The sequence below is a fragment of the Perca flavescens genome, chromosome 13, assembly GCF_004354835.1.
Source record: "Perca flavescens isolate YP-PL-M2 chromosome 13, PFLA_1.0, whole genome shotgun sequence".
Taxonomy (NCBI): Eukaryota; Metazoa; Chordata; class Actinopteri; order Perciformes; family Percidae; genus Perca; species Perca flavescens.
In genome coordinates, this window is record NC_041343.1 from 30,025,002 (window position 1) to 30,046,848 (window position 21,847).

The following is a 21,847-nucleotide window of genomic DNA, read 5'->3' on the forward strand; positions in this document are numbered from 1 at the left end:
CGGCCTGGGAGGACTTTATTGGTTCATAAAATGCATCCGAAGTCACAAATGTATAGGATATTACTACAGACGTTGCTGTAATCATAAAAAAAAAATGGCCCTGGGGCCTGTACTACCAAACAAGATTTGGTGTTAAAGGACAAATCCGGCGCAAAAATGAACCTAGGGGGTTCATAACACACGTGTACCAAACGGCGTGCAATGTGCATTCTGTTCAGCTCACGTTGCACGCCGTTCGACTGGTCGTGACCGTTTTCCCAAAATGGCACCTGCCTGTATACGCGAACGCTACTGTCTTTCTAAACTATCTTTTTAATAAACTGTCTGTACACTTACAAAGTTCTCAATGCTTCGGTTTACCTGTAGGGACCCTCATTATGCTACCGTGGAAGTGTGGTGCTATTTTGAGCCTCGTTAGTGGTGTAGAAATAGAGATTTTTCTTTACTTTACCCTCTGCTCCGACGATTAGCGTTATAAGCTTATCAGCAGTTTGCGCTAAAACTGGTCACATTCGATTAGCATGAAAACATATCCCAGCGAACGGTCGACTCGGTACCCATGTATTATTAACCCATAGGTTCATTTTGAGCCGGATTTGTCCTTTAACCTGCTCGGGAGCAGGTTAAGTTGGAGATTCTAAATCAACCGGTGTTAAAGAACCGCCTACTGACCAATCAATACTCGACTGATAACGGCGTCACCGTTCTTAGATCCGGTGGAGCTCGGTGCACGGAGAGAGAGGGGGAGAGAGGGATGCGCTCAGAAAAGTTCAAACATTTAGAGAGCAACAACCCCGTTAACATTGCCTGATGGGTATTTTTATGAAAGATCTAGATTTTCAGCGGAGGAAATTACGTACAGGCCATATTTCGGCTTATTGAGCCGTGTGTTGCCAATGCGCACATCGCATGAATTACGTTTTTTATATTTTTTATTCATAACTCCCGATCGCTTACCACTGCCAGGGTTGCAACTGAACTAAAAGGCTAAACCAACGCACGTCTGACGGTGAAGTGATATTGGTAAGCGTTGTGATTTACGCATTTACAGCGTCGGCTATTTTTTTTTGCCAGCTTTCCCTTCTGTTTTAGGAAGCAGCGACTGTATTGCGTTTTGCCTGTAAAACCGTGTCTGTGTTCTTAATATTTATGTAGAATTATAGTTTGCTCTTCTTATGTAAAATATGCGGCTCTGGTAGAGGTTTGCGATTGGTCGCGCTGCGCGAACATCGCCTCTTTTATGTACTCTGGGTTGATTGAACTAGTTGATAACTACCGTCGTGACACAGGCTATGCGGGAGAGCGGTTGTTAGGTTTGGTGAAGCCGGGTAACTTAAATAAATCCCGGGCATGTTGATCTTGATTTGTAGTACAGGCCTCTGGTGATGTCAAACGTGCCATGACGACGCCAACTTCCCCTAACGAAGCGGAGAAGTTGTCAGCAGTCCCTTTAGGCAGACATGGGACAAACTGGGACGAGCCGGCAGCTGCTGACAGACGCCAAGTTGTACAGAGTCTCTGAAGTGCTGCTGCCGTAATGAGAGCTTCATAGAGAGGTTTCAATTAAAGCAGGTTTGATTAACTGAAAACAATGCTCGGGGAAATAGAAATTAAAAAGTAAGCCACAAAATCTGTGGTGAATGACAAACGATAGAGGGGTGAGAATTGGAACATATCTCACATTTACAGACCGTCCTTTCAGGCATGGAAAAGCTCACTCCTCGGTTTCGTTTACTAGTTTTTAAGTTACCATCTCTTCTTTCTTTTTTTACCCACTACGATCTTGGCTAAAGTAAGATTGAAGATGAAGCACATTTTCACAGGGTGTGTGAAGGAGTCACAAAGCTTTCAATGTAATGCATTTTACTAATTTGCTACTTTTCATTGTATACGTTCTTTTCTTTCCCGATGGGATGTTTGTAACCATTGTGAAAAACCCCATTCTTTAAGAAGTCTTATGACGCGTGGGGCTGTCCTTGACTAAAGAAATACTTAGTTGACTAACGCGTGATTTTGTCGACTAAACAATATGTTGATTTAATCGACGATCTGTAAAACTCACTTTCTCCACAGGGAATCATGCAAAAGCACCACACAACTCATTCAGCATTAATAAAAAAATAACTAATCAACTCAAATCACAGTCGACTTAAGACGAAAACGACTGATTAGTCGACTAATCGGGGGCAGCCCTAACGATGTGGTACATTTCCATTAATGTGTGATGCAGATACTCTACTGGTTAACAATGTGGAATCATTGCATCGGTGTGTGATACAGCTGATAAAGTTGCATCAAGGCTAATTTATGAAAATGAGGAGCGTCTAGCAAAACTCACAAAAAATCTTTTGAACTGACCGTTGTCGATCTGAAATGAAGACCGATTCAGCAGCTGCGTAGCCTACTGCATTTCTCGCGTAAAATGCTTTCAGAAACACGTCACAGTGAACCAAGTCTTCCAAACGAGCCACCGCGTTGGTCCGTTTTGAAATCCGGGGAGGAGACAGCCCACGTGATGCGTTCGTTCAGTCAGGTGCAGCCATCAGGTGTAGCCCGTTTTCTTTGCTGGTCAGTTAAGAGAAACTGATACCTTCCGTGAAAAAACGCGTGTTGTACCAGCTAAAATTCTGCACCCTGCACTTGCAGTTAATAGTCTATATCCCAGAGGTTCCACTTCCGGGATTGTTCAGGTGCTGTCGGAAACTCAGCTGGATGCCTTTCTTTTCGGCCCGATGTCCATTACCTTCCTCTTTCTTTGTGTTGGCGTTCTAACCTCCGGTGGATTTCTGAGGACTATGGTTAACTGCTCTTCAGATCTCTGCAAGGTAAATCCAGACAGCTAGCTAGACTATCTGTCCAATCGGAGTTTTCTGTTGCACGACTAAAACTACTTTTGAATGTACACATGTTCCACCAAAACAAGTTCCTTCCCGAGGCTATTTTGCAGAGTCACCGTGGCTCCGTAAGGCACTTAGCACCGCCCAAGACGATTGTGATTGGTTTAAAGAAATGCCAATAAACCATTCTCCCATCCCAGAATGCTGTGTGGACTAGCCAGACCCTAGAGCTGAAGATCTTTGCCCGAACCAGACGGGACCCGACAGGTTCAGTCTTAATTTCTATCATTTTACACATGCTCCGGCAATCTAACAATCACAGATAGCTAAAACGTTTTTGAAATGATTTCTATCTTCTGTTATTGTATGTAAAGAGAAACGTTTATTATTTTATGGATTTCACAAATTTCAGTAAGACACGTTATGCGGTAAACAGTTTAAATCTGAGCATGCGCAACTCACATCTGCACTCGACTCACATTGGGCAGTGACAGCCCGATCACAGCTCTACCAGACCGTCCTCCACAGCGCTGTGAAGGGAGGTCTGGAAAGGCGAGACTAGAAACCTAACAAGCAGAGCTTCTAGACGTTGACACAGAGAGAGATACATCAAAATGTAAACGTACTTTATTATCACATACATGTAGTGAAATGCATTTAACACATCCCTCAAGTGAGCAGTGGGCAGCCATTTACAGCGCCCGGGGACCAACTCCAGATCTGAGCCAGTGCCTTGATCAAACATGGGGAGAACATACAACAAACTCTACACAGAAAGGCCCAGAACGACCTGGATTTGAAGCCAGAACCTTCTTGCTGGGAGGCCCTAGTGCTAACCAATGGGCCACCATGCTGCCCACCTACTTCTAGTCATTCCCGCATTCCCAACGTGCAGTTCTTTTCTTCTTTTTTTTTGATTTTCATCAAATCCCGCAGCGACAGTGAACATCTCCACTCTCTTTGTATATCAGAAATCACCATTCAGATATGATAAGTTTTACAAGAGTCTTTTCCATCTCTCAATATTCTGTGATTATATCCTCATGAATATTCATTTCCTATGAGAACATGAGCTGGCTCCTCGCTTTCATCTTCTCATTAAGCTGCAGTGGTATCGCTTTCCTTTAACTCTGAAATATTACCTCTTTTGTATCATAAATGAATCATACTCTAGTATTATTGTTTGTCTTCCATTCTCAAACTTCTCCTGGTCTACCATAATGAGAGAGTCATCGTTTTACTTCTTCAGCAATATTAAATCTATGCAATCAGACAGTTCATGAGTAAGACCGTTATTAATCCAACTTGTTAGGGACGGTGGTCCTTTCATCTGCAGAAATCAAATTGGAATTGCTCTATTAAAATTCTGTCAACGGAACAAGTCAAGCAGTATTCTACTGTAATTACATTATAACCACCAAAAGAGTGTGGCACAGCACATTCTTTAAATCCCATGTTGCAAGGTTTATTTTCTATAAAGATTTTTTGCAATTTGCTTGTTGGTAATAAACATTTAAACTGTTACCCAACAACATCAAATACAATGGATATCACAAAACGGAATAAAATACGAAAAAGTAGTACTTTTTTTTTTTTTTACAGCGTTTTCTCCTTTCCCCCACAATGCATTGCATGACGTCACGTTGGGGGAAGACGACAGGCGAAAGCCCAGTCTCGGTTCACTGCCTTGGTCACGGTTTCTGCCGCTGGTCTGGCAAAATATGGCTTTTGGTCTCGACCAAGTCAATGTGTCTTTATTATGTGTATAATAATATTAGGGGGGGAAGGGAAAGGCAGCTTGGACGGGGATGCTATTCGGCTTGTCATAAGTTTTAACAGCTAGCTAACGCTACGCCGACGTTTGCTAACGTTAGCGCAACAGTGTTAGCTTAGACTGCTAGTTAAATACCGGTATTACAACTGCATTCGGAGCTACGTCCACGTTGTCAACACAAGACATGTGGCGTTAGTGATCCTTTTGTGCCATACTTTTATTGAATGAAATATTAAGCTTCGCTCCTACGAAATAGATGTTTTTTGTAACATTACACACAAAGCTAACTGGCTATAGTTAGCCTGTACGTATGCTAGCGGGATTAGCTCACGTTGAGTAGCCAGCCAGCAACTTCGGCAATCGGCAGTAGTTTTGGCGAGCTAACAGCGACAGTATGTTGCCCACAATCAACCTCTGCTGTTAAAAGCAGTCAATCTGCAGTGATGTTTTGAAATTGAGACACATGGATGTGTTAGCTGTCGAGGTTAGCTCGCCGAAGCTGCTTGCTGGCTATGCAACGTTAGCTAATCTCCGCTAGCATACGTACAGGCTAACTATAGCCAGTTAGCTTTGTGTGTAACTAACAAAAACCATCTCGTAGGAGCAAAGTTTAACGTTTCATTCAATAAAGTTATGGTACAAAAGGAGCACTAACGCTAGACGCTAAGTCTTATGTTGACAACGTGGACGCAGATATAGGAAACTCTGAAGGCAGTTGTAATATTTACCTAGCCGGCTAGGCTAACGCTGTTGCGCTAACGTTAGCGAAACGTCGGCGTAGCGTTAGCTAGCTGTCTAAACTTGTGAAAAGCTAAACAGCATCCCCATCCAAGTAATAAATAAACACCAGGCAAATATGTTGTTACTGGAGCTAGTAGGCTACCATCAATACGTGAGATATATAATCATGATATCAATCATATTTATGTGTTTACAACCATCGGGGGATTTCATAGGTGGGACTGGCAAGTTAGCACATAGCTAGCATGATGCCTTGTATTTTCTAGATCTAGATAAGTTTACCGGTACTTAGCTGAACTAACGACATGATCACTGTCACTAGATTTAAATAAAACATTGACTTTCACTTGGTGCTATTCACGGACAGTAAAAAACCCTCTTCCTCATCCCAGTCAATCACCATAGATCTAGTACTAGGCTGATACACGTCTCCCCAACGTGACGTCATCACCAAATTCCGGAAAAAAAACCACTAATACCAAAAACGACAAAAACCTGACAATAACTGGCCTTTAACACTATTTGGAGACATTTTAAACAATGATATACATATATTGAGTGCTATATGTACCTATTAATCAACAGTGGTGGTTAACCTGCAACATGGGCTCTAATTTACAGTGATGTCTTTGTGCTTGTTGCTATATTAGGATTGACAGGCAGTCATCATTCCAAAGTGTAATGTGGATCGAAGGTACTACTTTTACGACTGCCTGGAACACGAGTTGAATAAATGATGCCATTCGCTGCTTTAAACATCTCATTTGGACTAATTGCTTGGTTTTTTAAGTTATATCTTTCCCACTATGTTTGGTTTCTTAAACTTCACTCACTTTATTGGAAACATGGGAGGAAAAGTACCTTTTTATGATTCATTTATGATAATCTAACATCTTACACCTGTGGTTTGGGCCCCTACTACTTAACACTTATATTCCGTTTTAGGTGTTGTGTCCCAGGGACTTAGAGGTAACTTGTATAGCTGACAGTTACAGCTCCTTCATATCTACATGGACCTGCATGGTGCAAAATGAAAACAAATACGACGATATGGGTTTATTCCTGCCCTCAAATAAGACCAGTAGGGTCGTTTCATACATTACGTTCCCCGTCCTCCCCTTAACCAGAAAAAGTATAAGTTTTAAAACATGTTAGGTTTAAAATCTTTATGATGATCATTAGGACACAAAAATCGTAGTTGCGGTGACAATTTGATTATTTGCACAGCCCTACTACTATGCCATCAGCATCATGGAAACATCAATACAGTAAACATTTTTTGTATCATTCTCACTGAAAAATATTGAAATTAAAAAAGATTAAAATGATTCTAGTGGGATTTATGTGAGGATCTGTACCAAACAAGAGGTTTTCTTTAGTCTGTAGGATCTTGGATTTGTAGGCCGGGACGTCTCTGCAGCACCATGATAATTTCAGAATGGATTGACACATTTTGCTTTAACAAATATTCAAATACTGCACCCCCTCCCCTGCCATTTGGATATTGTGCAAGTCCATAGTGCAATTTGGATAAAATTGCAGTTAGTTGCGCAGCCCCACAGTAAACTCTCACATTCACTCGGTCACAACAACCACACAAACACAGCAGCCTCCCTCCTTGCTGGATTACTGGCCGGCTTATAATGCAAGCCGCTGATTTATGGTGTAATCTAGTTCAGGGAGGGAGAGCTTCTCATACTGAGAGGCAGAACGACCAGCGCTGACCTTTGGTGTCCTGCTCAGCTTGTCAACAAACTCTCAGCACTACTAGAAAGACCAAATTAGAATGAACCAAAGCAGGTAAATAACAAAAAAGTGGACCGATTGAATTCACTACCTGGTTAAATGACGACGACGATAGTGGCTTCTTTGCACACAAAAACTTAGTCCAATTATCCTGTTATCAACAACAACAGAGACTAAAGAGATGCAAACAGTTTTCACTACTACGAAATCTGAATTTTATGGCAATCTGCCATTGTGACAATTCTACAAAGCTGGCATCGTTGTTTGAGGGAGGTTATGGTAAAGGTCAGGATATTTGCTCGAAAACAAAACTAGTGGTACAACCATGTCTGAAGGACAAAAGTGTCAGCCGTGCCACACACAAGGGCCACACTTGAATTTAGGAGAAAAGCCTTCCATGATGGTGTTCAAACAAAGGCCAGTCTTCTGAGGCGCTGTGGTGTTTCATTCAGTTGTGTGACGATGGTAGTTTCTCTTTTGTTTATTTTCAGACTGATCTCATGAATTGGCGTATCTATGACACGCCAATTTGTATGCCATTTTGGCGTGTTATCAAGACACATTATTGCTTTTTAGCGTGTTTATCAACGCCGTTCGGCCACCACTGACCTACATTACGTGGGAATTGTCGCCGTTGCAAGTAGTATGAAGGGACGTAAGTCCGCGGAGGGACATTGGTTGGGGTGGCGGAGGGGTAAAACACAGGACTTAAACCCACGAGAGCAGGGATGAAGAGGACGTAGTATTAAGATTGACAACGGTACCACCTAACGAGGTTGGTTGGGGGCGGATGGGTCAAGCAACACAGGACTTTGTCCCACGTATCACTGAAACGTACATTTTGTAACTCCATCCTAAACCTAACTGTCAGTTTAACCTACGTCCCAAATCAGCACGTCAAAATATGATGCCTAAGGAGACATTTTGCTTCAATAACAACCGCCAAAGGCACCTGACGGAGCGCCATTTTTTGATGAGCTGGGAGTGAGAATGTGTTTGTACTTGAGTTGATCCAGATGACTCCATCTTAGACAAACCGGTTCATACAGGCCGAGTCTGTGTAGCCTTTGAGCCTAAGCTTGTGTCCCTGTCTGAGCTGTTCGACATATATGTCCTGATCCCTAACCCTTTCACCTGTTGCCTATGTAATGACCCATCTGATGATGTTTGCTTGCTCTGACTGCCAGCACACTGCCAACTGGGCCTGTTTATTTGACCTCTGAAACTGTCATTTAAACTACCAGGTGGGCCTCAGAGTCTGTATTTAGGTCCCAGTTCCCCGTTGCAAAGAACTCTGACATTCAGAAGTTCAAAACCAAAAGACTGTAACTTTATGAAAATCAAACTCAAATCCTGCAGTCAGCGACACAAACCACATGCGATGACTTCAAAACAGACGAGAGGCAAACGATCCGATGTTAGGGAGTCTAGCATTTTCACTTTTAACATTTGAGGCACACTTCATACGCCTTCATTCCAGTAAACAGGGGGAATCTAAGGCATCTTAATTAGTGGAGACGGGACTCTTGTCTCTGTTGAGGGGTATATTTGATGTATTTTAAGTGAGAAGTGGGGCAGCCTACAATCTGATGAGGTCTGTTTGGTGTTTTTCAGCCTGCTGACTGGTGAATACTTTCAGTGCTGGTTGTCATAGACTGCATATAAAGATGGGACGGCTTGACAGCTCCCTAAAAGTAAAGCCAAAACATCTGGATTCCCCCTGGTGGCTGGCTGCAGTATAGGTCACAAGCCCCGCCCCTCCATGTTAGCAGATGGGACATGGGACATTTTCTAAAAGATGGTTTTCATTTAAGGTAGTTATATCAAGTGTTCATTTTTCTCATAAGTTTTTTTTTATTATTAGTTATTTGATAGTAAAGAAAACGGGGTGAAACCTTTCGATTGACAGCAACGATTGACTTGTGATTGGTTGGGCAGGTGTATGGGCGGGACTAGGATACAGCGGCTCCATCGCCCCGATTAGGGATTGACCGATATGGATTTTTTTAGTGCCGATGACAAATTTATTTCCGTCAGCCTTAGCCGATGACCAATACGGGCTGCCGATTTTCTTGAGACGATATTTGGAGCCGATGCTGCTTTTGCTCCCTCAATTTACATCATAAAAATGTAAACCCTGCTACACTGGATTTGTTTTCAGAATTTGCTCTGCCATTTCTTTAAAAATAATAAACAAAAACACAGATCAGTGTCACTTCTGCAATCATCTTACATTCATTTCACCCTGTGTGCAGTGTGCCTCATATGGATGGGTGCAGCGTCTCCAGCAACACAGAGCTGCCTGTGGACGCCTGTCTGTAAATAATGCCGGGAAAAAACTATCGCCGAATGCAGCAGCTGCTATCGGCCAATGTCGATACATGTAAAAAAACGCAAATATCGGCCTGATATATCGGCCAGCCGATAAAATCAGTCTATCACAAGCCCTGATCCCTACTGCGCAGACTCTGGCTCCAAATGAGGACACAATGTCAATGCTTCGGTTTTTGGTCTAGAACATGTTAAGATCATTATTCTTTGTCTAATATCTTATATGCGAGGCAAAGCCAGTTGACTAATTCATAATATTTAAGAAGGTCTTGAGCATTCTCATCTATCTAAAAAAAGCTTTTGGTTCTACGATTACAGATACTAAAATCAAAAACATACCCACTCCATGAATCCAGTTTTTAGATCAAATATTTATTGCTTCCAAGCATACTTACAAATTAGACAAATATGACCCGTACAGTGTGAAGGGAGCCTCAAAACTTCAGTGACAACGTCAATCTTGTGTAAAGCAGCCTCCCTATGGGTAAAGCTCGGACTCTTCCTGCCAGAAAAAGCTCCTATTGCGTTTGGCTTCATCGTCTCTGTAACTCCCATGCAACTCGATGCGAATCTCCGAGCAGTTCACAAGCACAGCGACTTCGTTTCTCCGACCCCCATTATCACCTAACCCATCCTCATCCACACGTTGTACTCATTCACTGTAGGACACGCGGCAGCCTGATGGATGGGCCTGCTTCAAACGGAGCAATGATACAATTATTCCTGCACTCCATCTCTGTCACTACTCTGTTCAAAGAGTTCACTGTTCGAAAAGAAAAGGGCCCATAACTCAAACCAGTGATCATTTGAATAACCGTACTGGGTGTGTGTGTGTGTGTGTGTGTGTGTGTGTGTGTGTGTGTGTGTGTGTCAGTGTGCATTTTCATCTTTTGGAAGAATTTGTCTATTAAGGGTTGAGAAGCAGCTACTCAATAACTCTGGGTGAGTCACACAAGTTCAGCAAAACTTAGCAGTCTATGTGGTCTGGCCGAGCCTGAAAGGGGGATTTGGCCTCCTGTGGTGTTGTACACGTCTGCTGGACCAGGATGTGTGTTTGGACCGACAGCTGAGAGCATCAGTAACTGTACGTACACACCGCCACGCCGACTTGAGCTTCTAAAATTACCCAAAATCATTCATTTTCAATGGAAGCCGGCTTCTCTCAGCTGCCAAGGAGCGGCAAATCTGTCAGCGTCGCGTTTTGGCCGTTTTGAGGGACCAGAGCGTCAATCAGAAAGTTGAAAGTAGTCAACTTTATGGTAAGGAGCTATGACGCGGTTCAGCGGCAAACGCCAGCAACCAATCGGAATATCTATAGACGTCCTTCGCGCTGACCGATTCCGGACGTATGATGTAAACTTTTGTTCCTACCAAAAACATTAGTTCCAAGAAAATGGAGGAAAAGCACATAATGGCCGTTTCTTGTTTCCCTATCAATTATGATATGTGGTTGTTTGCGTATAGGGACCATTTAACGTTACCTGCCGGTCACATGGTCTGTAAACAGTCCGCTCACGGGGAAGTCCTGCACGGATCAACAGCTGGCGGCAGCTCTGCGTTCTGCTGCAGCTCAGTGGCTAACGAGTGAGCTAAAAAAGAAGTTTCATCTTTTACCAGCATTCGGCTAGTAGAGAGTGCTAATTTTGGACCCTGTGTGTAAGTAGTTCACGCTTGAGAACACTAAAATAAAAATAGATCTACATATCTGTGCAGCAGGAAATGAACAAATCTAGGACAGAGGAAGAATCTAACGGAGTATAGGAGTATGTACTTTACTTGACCCCTAGATGTGCACTAACAAAAAAACCTCCTCCTCACCCAGGTGAGCCGACTCCAGTCAAAAAGTGTTGAAAACATATCTGCTGATGTCACTACTTTGGCAGAAAGTGGGTTTGCTGCACATTCCTTCCAATTGTTCCCAAAAAAAAAAAAAGCAACGAGCAGCATGTTATTCAAACAATGTCACTGTGAGCTCAAAAAATTGTGGTATAGGATATAAAATCCTCTATTTCAGACTCAAGCAACACAAAACAAATATATTTTTTTTTTTTTCACATTTTTAACATGTTTTCATAAAACACATTCATTTCATGATTTAAATTTTAAATAAAAAGTTACATAAAAAGGACTGACAAGCTTTATAATTATACATTACACCTTTTGACAAAATGCATCCAACCTATTCTTAAAGGTGCCCTGCCACACAAAACCATTTTTCCTTGTATTTTTTTAAATATGTGAGGTCCATATGTGTTTGTGTTATGTTGTGAATGTGAAAATGAACTGCTACCTCCTCTGTCAGCTCTAGCCACTGAAAAGAAATAAGCGGAGAAATCAGACCAATTACAAAAGCTGGTCAGTCTGACGTGGTGTTGCCTGAGCTCATTACTATTCATGAGCTCGCCCAGTTGGGCTGGGTAAAGGATTCTGACAGCCAGGCTCTCAATGGCTAGCTGTAAGCCAATCAGATTCAAACAGCTTAGCTTGTTGAATATTAATGAGAACTGGCACAAATCAAGCTGAGTCTTCCTGCAGGCTTTCTATACCACGCTAGAATGGCTTGAAACAAGGTAACAAAGGCATTTTTTCCACAAAAAATGTTATAGAGTCCATGGTAGAACTTCAGACATTACCACAAAGTAACAAAATACATGCGGCAGGGCACCTTTTAAAATAATTAATTGAAGGGGAACGCACAACTTCTTCTGGAAGCTCGTTCCATGATTCTACCGAGTGTGAAAAAACTCTTTTCAGACAGGCATGTTCTAAGGTAAAGTTTTAAAGAATTCCATTGTGTCTCATACCTACTGTTCCAAAACTGAAAGATAGGATCAACCGTTACATCATATATTCCCTGTACAAAATACACCTGAAATGACATCACCTCTGTATCTCCTAAATATGAGAGTACACTTTCACGAACCTGCGTGGTTCATTTGGAGGCAGTTGCCTGTTGCTGTGGAAGTGTTATGTGTTAATTATGAGTTACTGGTTGGGTACTGTGGTCAACGCAGCATTGTTACTACAGAATTAATGAAGCCGCTTCAAAACCAAAAGGCAATTAGGGAGATGGAGGGAGAGGAACAAAAACACAACGGCTCAGAGAGGAAACGTGACCTTATTTCACGCATGGACTGCAAGCGCACAAAATGTGTTGCTGGTTCTCCCAAATTAGCAGAAAGCAGATGATCAGACCCCAGTCCAAAGCAGTTTTTTTCCCCCAGTCTATAGTCAAATTAAATCCATAAGCATTTAGATTTGCTCATTTCCAATTGGCTGGAGGCCGGGTGTGCATTACCTTCTGATAACTGCACCGCTCTGAATTAGTCGCCTCATTACGGCCTGTAAATAAATACATGATCAGTGTACACTTGTTTGATTAGTAAAGTAATAATTATTCCAACACAAGGTTTACGCTTTAAAAGTCACAACAAACTGGGGGGGGGGGATCTCTTTGGTTTTACTGTTATTACCGTGTTGTTTGTTCCATAACATCTATGTATGTACAGTATGTTGTAGGGTTGGGCGGTATCCAAATTTTGTTACCGTCAAATCTCCTCCCTATTTTACCGCAGTATACGGTATTACCGTGACTAATTAAAAATGATGACGTAAGACTCAGACGGCGTCACCAAACTGTTGGCTTGTGCACCATTCAGAGACTGAACACCAAACACTAATACTGGAACAATAACATAACTTACAAAAAACACTACTTTCTCCTCCACACTGACGTGATGCCAACCACACAATTACAAATTATATTTAATATTTCATCCTTGTCTCCTATATAAGTGCACTGCATTTTTTTAAAGACTGTATTGAAACTGATACGGTTATTATTTTTAAGACCCGTATACCGTATTACCATATTACTGCCCAACCCTAGTATGTTGTATGTCTGTCTGTATGTATAATTGTAATGGCAACAGCATGCTTGGCCCAAGCAAATGTGTCCACATTGTGGAACAATAAAGTTGATCTAATCTTTAATATATTGCCTCAAATTGTAAAGAAACAATACTTGTGTCGATTTATGTGAAGTGTCTGATGCATAAGCAGGATAATCTAGTCTAACTGCAGTGGATTATTCCTGACCTACAACAATAATGCACTCGTACCACGGCTCTAAATATCCCTGGTAGAAATTAATAAGCTGCCCACAAATATCCTAAACAACCTGTGTAACCGTAGAAACAACACTGTAGGATTCTCGTAGGGTACAGATTTGATCATTGGCAAATTATCAAAGATGTTTTATCAATATTAATAAAGTTATGAATATGGTTATTAATAACTTTATCAAATCGACAAACAATCAAAACGGGGCACCACCCTGCAAGTCAGGGACCAATAATCAAGCTGTGGAACAGTCTCATTTCTGTGGTAATCCTTTAAAGGGGTGAATCCAAGCACGGACCTGATCGACCAGCAATTATTACAACAAATACACAAATAATCACAAGCAACTGCTAATTAAGTATAATAAGATTTATTAACGTCACAATTATCAGTAGCTAATCAATAATCCTTCAATAATAAACTTATATACCTTTTTACAATATCACAACCAAAAACAAAGCAGCATGGGCGGACACGTCTATGTCCGTGTGTGAGTGTGTGTGTGAGAGAGAGTGAGTAAAAGGGGGGGAGGCGGTGTCTGAGTGTAGTTATAACACAAAAACAAACTCCCAAAATGGCTACTCCTGTGAGCTGCACAAAACTATTTAGCCTCAAGAGGGCGGTAGTGGTGCTGGGTGCACGGGCAGGGGCTGAAGAAGCCGGGGGTTGCTAGGCAACGCGCACGCTTAGCCAGTATGAGAGCTAGTTCCTGTGTTAGCTCTGTACGAACGTAAGCCGATTCCACGTGTGAAGCTAGCCTACAGCGTTAGCTCGGGAGCTACACGGCTAGCCTGTGTCGTGTGTGTGTGTGTTAGAGAGAGAGAAGAAAGAGGAGTAAAGAAAAGAGGCACTCTGATCTTTAGTTATCGATAATGACCCAGTTCCTGCCTTCCTGACAGTTGTGAGGCGTTTCCCTTCTGGCTGGCACTTGCGCATAGATGTGTGAATTATCCCGGCTTTGGGGTTTACATGCAGGCCAAGATTCCAAATGTTCTTTGGCCAAATGTTCCTTGGTCTCTGAGCACATGTGTGTCCTGTATCCAGAGGTCAGTTTAATCTGAGGCCTTTTGGTTAAAATCAGGTTTAACCAGACTCTTGGTCCCCAACAACACTGAAGGAGTAACGAGCCCGGAGAACTAATGGACAGCAACGTTTTGCTTCGTTATGTTTTCATTCACCAAACTTTAGGGGTTCTATGCAATATTGGATGCCTTGATAATGTTTTTTTTTTTTTATATATTTTTCTCATTTTATTTATTGTGCGAGTATGTATATGAAAGGGAGTCTAGTTTTAGAGGCTGCACAAGCAAATTTCGTTGTTCGGTTCTACTGCACAATGGCAATTTAAGTCTATTCTGTTCTATTTAGTAATGTTACATGAATGCACTCAGGGCTTTTAATTGGTGACCACGATATATTCCGTGTTCGGGGGTGGCGGCAGATTAGTTCACACACTGTGCAGAGGCGACCGCCCTCCACTTCATTATGAAGCTCTTAAAAAAAAAAAAAAAAAAAAAAAAAAAACATCTAACATATTCTCATGAATAATTTCTTATTTGACATTTGCTCCGTTGGTGTGACACCAATATAGATTATAGCACTTACAGTGTTTCCCACAGAGGTTTTCCACGCTGTTGGATGCTGTCCTCCTCTCCTACTCTTTCTTCAATGCCTAACAAATCTATCTCTCTCTCCCTGACCCTGTCTTTCACTGGTTGAAGCCTGAAAATATTGTAAACAAATTAATAACGTAACTAATTCCACTGGTCGGACTGTTGAGCTCTGTTTCAGCCTTCAAACAGTGAAAGACAGGGTCAGGGAGAGAAAGAGATATTTGTTAGGCATCGAAGTAGGAGAGGAGGACAGCATCCAACTGCGTGTCCTCCTCAGTCCTCCTAATCTGTAGGAAACACTGTAGACATTGTGTCATAATCAGGATAAATAAATGAAGGGAGATTTTTCTTTTTCTTTGGCTACGGCAGCACTCAGCTAGGACAGAGGACCGTAAACGCATGACGCAGGTTCTCCAGCTAGAAGCAAAAGTAAAACAAGACACAATCTGGGCAAAAGTGAAGAAACTAAGAATAACTAGATGGAGAGCTGTTAAAACCGAACTCTCGCCACCTTGTAGAAAAAAAAAAAAAGGTGCTGCATGTTCATTTCTCACCTCTAATCCCGTTAGCGGCCGGAACAGACTTTCATTACGGGGAGGGACGTTATCAGCCTCTCCGCATATACAGTATGGCAAAATTAAAAAAAGCGCAGTAACAAGATTTCTTTTAATCCGCCGACTAACATACGCAGCCACCTCTCTCCACCTCCACCTTGTCACGTTGTGTGGAGGCAAACTGTGGGCCGAAGCAGCAGTTATTGTGATTTACTGTATCTTTGGAGGCGAGTAAAGCTGAGGACAAAGACTCCTTCAATGCTACTGTAGGAAGAATAGGAGGCCTGTGAGCGGAGCTTTGTTTAAAATGGGGCACTTTCTCCTTCAATTTTGATCTGTTTAGGTGTGAATGTGCAACATGGCATCATGACTTTGCGTAAAATATACACGCCACTTTCATAAAGCAAAATGGCGTGTTATTGTACGCATTTTCAGCTATCCACGTGTATGCCTGAGCTCTATACAGCTGATGTAAACATACCCACAGGCAAAATGCAATACAGTCGCTGCTTCCTAAAATAGCTGGGAAAAAAAATAGCCGTTATTATTTTACGCAAATAACATTATTTGCATAAATCACAATGCTTATCAATATCACTTCCCCGTCAGTTGGGCGCATTATCTGACCATAATTACACTTTCCATAAACTGGCGTTAATTTAGCCTATTATTTCAGTGGCAACCCTGGCATTGGTAAGCGATCAATCGAGTGTTGATTGGTCAGTAGACGGTGCTTTTACACCGGCTGATCTCTAATCTCCGACATAACCTGCTCCCGAGCAGGTTAGGCGTTCAGCATAAGTTACCACAGCGATTTTACCCGGTAAGAAGTCATCCACCTTAGATTTTTTTATTATTATAACTTTAGCTTTGGTGATAAATGTTTTTGACGGTTCAATGTTCCATGCTTATTAAAAGAAAATCCCTCATTGCTGCAATTCATATCCATGTTCTCATCCTTGCATAAGAATATAGAGCAGTTTGGATGATTGGATATGTTTTATCTGTTACACAGTGAATATTGAACTTTAGCTAAACTTTTAAGGAAAAAAATTAGGGCTGTCAAAATTAACGCGTTAATTTTTGCGTAAATTTTTTAATATTTAACTCGTTAAAAAAAAATTAACGAAATTAACGCAGCTGTGTTTGTTTACTTCATGTGGCGGCTGAAAAACGTAATACGCCTCCATAACAGCAGGCGGCGCTACTCTGTATTGTTGCCCAAGTAATGAAAACCGGCAGCTGATTGGACGAACGCGTCACATGGGTTTGTTTTCTCCGGAAATCCAAAGCCAGACTGTCATGGCGGCCGTTCAGAATACGATCTCATATTGTACTAAAATAGTTCACTGAAACATGTTTCTGAAAACATTTTAAGCGAGAAATAGGCCGTGCAGTTGCTGAATCTGTCTTCATTTCAGCTCAACAAAGGTCAGTTTAGAAGATTTTTGTCAGATTTTGAGAGACTCTAGTCACCTCATCCTGCTCGCCATTTCCAGGTGAGTCCCGACTGCCCTGCCGCCAACTGAACTCTCGGCTCGTTGGAGATGAACTGCGCCTCGCCTGTAAAGTAGACGAGAGCAGGAGACAGCAGCCGGGGACGGTGACAAAAATCTGCTCTCAAGTCAGACAGTTTCTAGCCGTTTCCAGCAGCCTTCAGCAGGACTAAATAAGCCAAATTGTTGCTGCTGTTGTTCTGAAAGATATTAAACATTCTGAACTTAGCAGAACCTTTCCTTGTTTGTTTTTTTCTTCATATTTGCAAAGTTAAGTGATTTAGCATTTAAATATCCATTATTATAAGCTTCAGTCTCAATTTAAAAAAAGCGATTAATCGCGATTAATTACAGCAAACTGTGCAATTAGTTAATTTTTTTTTAATCGATTGACAGCCCTAAAAAAATAAAATAAAATCGCATCGTAATCGCAATATCCGGCAGTAAAATTGCAAGTAGAGTTTTTCTCCAAATCGTTCAGTCCTAGAGTTGTTGGTGGAAGGCGTAGAGGAAGGACACAGGTAACCAGATTTGCCCTTTTGGGCAAAGTTAACTTCATGTTTACCTGCAAAGCAAATCCTCTTAGCTTTGATACATTTGGACAGTTTTTCCATTTTTCCAAAAATTACTACAATGGTTAAAGTGCTGACTCAGCTTTAGATTGTGACTTTATAATTTAAATATTGGGTAAACTGTGTAGATCTCAGGGTTTCCCATACATTGATTTATTTGTAGCGGACCCCTTTTTTTATTTATTTATTTTTTTTACTATGTAAATTGGGTGAAATCTTATTTCATTGTGGAGCTGAGCGTCCAGCACATTGATTCGCTTAGCCCCTCCGTTTATGACTATGGTTAACTGCTCCTCAGATCTCTGCAGCTACCCAGACTATCTGTCCAATCTGAGTTTTCTGTTGCACGACTAAAACAATTTTTGAACGTACACGTTCCACCAAAACAAGTTCCTTCCCGAGGCTATTTTGCAGAGGCACCGTTGCTTTATCGGAGCTTAGCGCCGCCCAAGACGATTGGGATTGGTTTAAAGAAATGCCAATAAACCAGAGCACGTTTTCCTCCCATCCCGGAATGCTGTGTGGACTCGCCAGATTCTCCTCCACAGAGGTGTGGAGCAATGTCTGGCAATGCGAGACTAATACCGGCCTGACCAAATCGAGAGTCTATCCCAGCTGTCAATCATGACCGTTTTGTTTTTTTTGTTTCGTTTTTTTTTTAAATCAAATAACTAACAAAAACCAACCTTATCAGAACAATGCACACTTTGACAAACAGTGTGTGCAGAACTACATATGATGACAGAAAACATCTTTAGAAAAAAATGTTTTACGTGTACGTTGAGTTTTTAGTTTGGCTCATGTCCCATCTGGGGGTGAGCCAGATGTTTTGGCTTCACTTTTACAGTCTATGCATCAACCCCAGGTAATTCTTGGTAAAAAGACCAGGATGATACCACTGCCAGTGAGACACGAGCGTGGCGCCATGTGACTTCAGTTCATTAGAATGGTGAGCAAAGCTGGCACTGAAATGATTAATGAACCAGTAGAACTTCACCTTGGAACGTAAGCTAAGCTCACTCTTTAATTAGAAAATGAAACACCTTCCAGCCTTGTTTTATAAAACAGAAACGAACACACGGCTTCATCCAGCCAGCCACTGCTGCAGAAAACTCTCCACCTCTGTGTCCACAGGTTGTATAAAGCTGCTGCAATGGAAGATGGGATGTCAAACTTGAACATAATAGCTTGGCTGCTACACTGTATTGCAGAGCCATCTAATCCGTGACTTGTATAGATCGGAAGTAAAAGGGCTGCCAAGTGGTGCAATTTACTCAAAGTTGTCACATTCAATTCCCCTCTTTTCACATTTTGCTGTTCTTGTCATACTCTTAGTGTTGGTAATTTCCTCTACAATGAGAGTGCACATTTGTAAGTTGAATTGGGAAGACGCCCCGTCTCCTCATCTCAAGTCCTCAAAGACGAGTCTTTCAAATGGAGACGTTATCTCAATCAATGTGCATCCGGCTTTTCAAAAAGTTAAATCCACCATAGGGAATACGACCCCTCCCCCCCGCGCGCTGAGACAAGTTATCGGAAACACTCAAATAGTTTTCTCAGAACACAAGACACAATAGAGTTACAGGTTGACTTTGAAGAACGTCTGACTCTGTGAGCGTCAGGATTAAATTGAAGAGCCAAGGAAAGTCAAAGAAGACGGAAAACACACACCTCTAAATAGAAACTGTATGGAAGCTTGAGAGTTTTGTAATTTGGGACTGAACCTTTAGGCTCTGTTCAGAGACGAGCACGCCTCATATATTTTCTGCATTTACAACAACTAGAGTAACCAGACAACATGGCTGCAGGACTGAATAACAGTCGGGACTGGGCCAGAGGCTTCAGGTAGGATTTCAGCTTGGCATTAACAGCTCTCAACAGAAGCTTTCATAAGAAGTGTTAATGGACGGATGTGATCCACATAATGGAAAGTCGCCTATTAAGGGTTGCGAGTCACTGATGAGTAAAATCACATTTTTAATGCAGTCCTGTTGTATAATAGAACACATCTCCTGCCGCCTTCATAACACAGAAAAATAATGATCTACAAAAGACCTAATTATTGGTTCTCATACACAAGGTAATGAAATTGTTAAGCCACTATAAAAACAAGATGGATGGTGTAAATGAGCTGATTTTAAGGTGTCGATGTGTTCCCTTCCTTACTTTAAAGGATGATAATGGACCAGTCCAGGTGGTCAGTGGTGAACAGAAACTTTACTGATCTGAAATAATTTTATATTTAGCTGGAATTGAAGTTCATGATCAGTAACTTATATCGCTGCATTAAGTACCGTTCAGTTCATTACTTACCTATAGTCTATTAAAGGCTTTAGCAATGTGGCTGCTAGGGCTGGGTATCGCCAATGATTATCCTATCGAAATAAAATGACAGAAAGGCCATTGAACGGTTTCCCGATGTCATTCGATTGGTACGCAACAAAATGGCGATTGTTGTTAGTTGTCATAGTGACAATACATGTCAGTGGGGCCGTAAACTGGTCTATGGTCGGAAATGTCAACTCTGAAAGATAAAACATTAATTGCTCTATGAACGACATTGACAAAGACGAAAACTAAGGACATTTACTCAATTTTAGTTAGTTTTGCAAACGTTTTTTTAGTAATGCCTCATTTTTATTTTAGTTAACGACAATGTGTTTTCCCTACTAGTTTTCGTTATTTTGTTCGTTTTCGTTAACGATTATAACCTCGTCGGCGAGCGCCTGGTGGTCGGGTTTGCCACGGAGCCCGGCCGGGCACAGCCCGAACAAGCTACGTGGCTCCCATCTCTCCAGCCCATGGGCCCACCACCTGTGGGAGGAACCGTTGGGGTCGGGTGCGATGCCACATGAGTGGCAGTGAAGGTCAGGGGCCTCGACGGACCAGACCCGGGCTGCAGACGCTGGCTCTGGGGACGTGGAACGTCACCTCTCTGTGGGGGAAGGAGCCGGAACTGGTGCGGGAGGTGGAGCGCTACCGGTTAGATCTGGTGGGGCTTACCTCTACGCACAGTCTTGGTTCTGGAACCATACTCCTGGATAGGGGTTGGACTCTTTTCTTCTCCGGAGTTGCCCAGGGTGTGAGGCGCCGGGCGGGTGTGGGGATACTCACAAGCCCCGGCTGAGCGCCGCTGTGTTGGAGTTTACCCGGTGGACGAGAGGGTCGCCTCCCACGCCTGCGGGTTGTGGGGGAAAACTCTGACTGTTTGTGCATATGCACCAAACAGGAGTTCGGAGTATTCGGCCTTCTTGGAGACCTTGACTGGAGTCCTGCATGGGGCTCCAGTGGGGACTCCATTGTTCTGCTGGGGACTTCAACGCACACGTGGGCAATGATGGACACCTGAGAGGCGTGATTGGGAGGAACGGCCTCCTGATCTAAACCAGAGTGGTTGTTTGTTGTTGGACTTCTGTGCTAGTCATGGATTGTCTATAACGAACACCATGTTCGAACATAGGGATGCTCATAAGTGTACCTGGTACCAGAGCACCCTAGGCCGAAGGTCAATGATCGATTTCATAATCGTTTCATCTGATCTGAGGCCGTATGTTTTGGACACTCGGGTGAAGAGAGGGGCAGAGCTGTCAACCGATCACCATCTGGTGGTGAGTTGGGTCAGAGGGTGGGGGAAGACTCTGGACAGACCTGGTAAGCCCAAACGTGTAGTGCGGGTAAATTGGGAACGTCTGGAGGAGGCCCCTGTCCAACAGACTTTCAACTCACACCTCCGGCGGAGCTTTTCGTGCATCCCTGTGGAGGCTGGGGGCATTGAACCCGAGTGGACAATGTTCAAAGTTTCCATTGCTGAAGCTGCGGCGAGGAGCTGTGGTCTTAGGTGCCTCAAGGGGCGGTAACCCACGAACACCGTGGTGGACACCGGTGGTCAGGGAAGCCGTCCGACTGAAGAAGGAGTCTTTCCGGGATATGTTATCCCGGAGGACTCCGGAGGCAGTTGCAGGGTACCGAAGGGCCCGAAGGGCCCGAAGGGCTGCAGCCTCTGCCGTGAAAGAGGCAAAGCAGCGGGTGTGGGAGAAGTTTGGAGAAGACATGGAGAAGGA

At 42.7% G+C, this 21,847-nt stretch overlaps 1 protein-coding gene across 3 annotated transcripts in view; it reads right to left on the minus strand.

The window, feature by feature from the left end:
* The window catches only part of sgcd (sarcoglycan, delta (dystrophin-associated glycoprotein)), a 323,072-nt gene that overhangs the window by 247,925 nt on the left and 53,300 nt on the right, over positions 1–21,847 (minus strand). The window lies entirely within an intron of this gene.